Genomic DNA, 2,674 nt, shown 5'->3' with positions numbered 1-2,674 from the left:
CAAGACTATAATTTCTTGGATTACTCTTCTGAGGTGTTATAACTTTTCCAATGTACTATAGCACAAGCCCTAGAGTCCTGCTTTTAGACTCCTCTGGCAGCATGCTCAGGTAAGCTTGCAGTCCCTATCTTGTGTTCATTTTGACTGCCATTGTCTTAAAAATTATTTTGCCACCCTTTCCAAAACAGCGAATTCCCAACAGATTTTGAAGGCAAATCCTCAGTGCTTAATACATAAAATAACCACCTATTTTTTTTCAAATCAGTCTAAAACAGTACACAGCCAAAACCATCAGTGCCTCAGTTTCCCATCTGTAATATGATCACAATGGTAGCCCCTTAAATGTGTACTAAAAACAGAAATTAATTATAAAAGTAACATAGTTCAGATGTTATGTTGTGGTATAAGTATCCCCGAACAGACTGTGAGAAAGATTGATTAAAGAGACCTTTAAATTAACTATACTGCTGTACTCAATTGAGTAGCAAGACTTCCTTCCACTGGAACGCTGACCAGTCTGTCAATATTCCATCAATATCCTTTAAGCTTAGAGAGTCTGGGTTTGACAGCCATGGAGGCTGATTTAGCCAATTAACCCTGCTCTCCCCCCTCTCCAAAAGTATACTTCTTGTATTTTCTTTTAAATATTTCTCTTGAAATAAATTCAACCTGGATCTAACCTAGATGAGTACAAGACAGAGCAGAAGGCAAAAGAAACTGTATGAAAATAAAAAGAGTTTAGGCCTAGGGCACGACAGAGGACATATAGGGGACATACAGGACTAAAGGCCATACAGTGGAAACTGTACAGGCAAAAAGTGACATCTCCAAACAGCTCATCACATTAAAGCAAATCTCCTTGCACATTTCTAAACACAAACACCAGCTGCCCTAAGAGTGGCTGGGATATAGAAGACGGATGGAAAAGGGCCTGGACGATTCTATGATTAACTAGAATTTGCCCTAAGAACATGGCATGAAAACACATTACAACAGCCAAACAGCCCTTTTTTCCATACAACTGCTTATTAATAAAACAAGAGGTTTGGGGACTTCTTTTTTTTTTTTTTTTTTTTTTTTTTTTGAGATGATGCCTCCTATCATCAAGTTATGCCATTTTTACCCAACTAGGAACAAAAACTTGAAAACTTCGTGTGTATTTGCTCTGCTGATCATACTTCACAAAACATTGTTGTCTATAATGCATTAGTAATTTGCGCACGTTTGTATTTTTATGTTTTGTCAAATACTCATGAAATTTGTCAAATACTCATGAACATCCTCCTCACCATGCACATATTTCCCCAGTTGTTCACATGTTGGAACATTATAAAAAAAAAGGGTTGGGGGGTTTTTTTTTTTTTTTTTTTTGCTTTTGTTTCTTCGCTTTTTAAGAGGTCAGAATCTCTTTTTCTATTTCAGCCATGCTGCTATACCGATTCTGTGAGCTTTGCCCCCAGCTTTTTTCTGCTGGGCAATACCAATTTAATTTGTAATGAAAACATTGCAACTCAGACTATACTACCTACCAGCATATTGATTATTTTTTACCAAACAATTACGAGGAAATCAAAATCCCATCTCTTTCTCTGCTTTTCTAGCTAGTTTTTGATTGGTTTTTTTTTCCATGTTGATCTTTTATTTGTGTACATAAATGAGTTGAAGCGTAGGCCAGGGTATCTATAAAAATTGTACAGCTTTACCGAAACTTTCTTATATAGTAATACCAGTACATACTTCTCATGTAGGTATGGTTCTACTGATGCACATACTCCTCATATATCACACATACAGGCTCACATTTAGGGAAAGTATATGAACCATATCAACATAAATCTCTTTATAACAGCAAAAGAGTACTCATATTATGAATGGTAACAGTATTTTGGTTTAGAAAAATCATGCCCTCAGTCAAACTGATCCATGTTACACCTATGCAGCTCAGACCCCAGCCCCTTCTATCCCTGAAATCAAACACATTTTTAAAACTTAAAAAAAAAAAAAAAAAAGTTAAACTCATCTAAGATGAATGCAACTAATTAAAATGGTATTTAATCTTAATTCAGACTAATTTGTTTATGCCATAGGTCATACTTTACTGTTCTTAAGTACCTTCTCCAGGTCTTAAATATTATCTCTTTTCAGGTCAGCCAAAGAACCCATTTTCCATGTTTTTGTTAAAGGCTCTTCCTCTAATGATCACTTTTCTGGTATGGGTAGGAGAGGAAGAAATCTAGATGAAGGCATCAGTCCCTCTTAGCAATCACAGCCAGAGAGGTTCAAATGCTAATCAGGTCACACAAAGAGGGCAAGTAACACTAACTAATACTGTGACATATCCAATACTTTGGAAGAGGAATTACATTCCAAGCAACGAATGATGTTGTCTGATATAAAACAGCTACATTCAGGAGACCATTTTGAAAATCAATTTGAACTTTCCATCAGCAGCAACTGATGGTATTGTCTGTTTTCTAAAGAAAACCCAAACCCAGCTATTGGGGGAATAAAATGTAATAAAAATACTTGTTCTGTTTGGAGTGAAATACTTGGGAGTATGACAAACTCATTTCTGCAGTACTGCAGGTTGTCCAGATGCTTCTTATTCCACCTGAGATTTATGGTTTGATCTTGACAAACAAGGACCTATTACTCTACTGGTTGGTTTGGGTTG

The sequence above is a fragment of the Calidris pugnax genome, unplaced genomic scaffold, assembly GCF_001431845.1.
Source record: "Calidris pugnax isolate Ruff unplaced genomic scaffold, ASM143184v1 scaffold13, whole genome shotgun sequence".
NCBI lineage: Eukaryota > Metazoa > Chordata > Aves > Charadriiformes > Scolopacidae > Calidris > Calidris pugnax.
The sequence above is the reverse complement of the archived record's forward strand: the minus strand, read 5'-3'. Positions refer to the sequence as shown.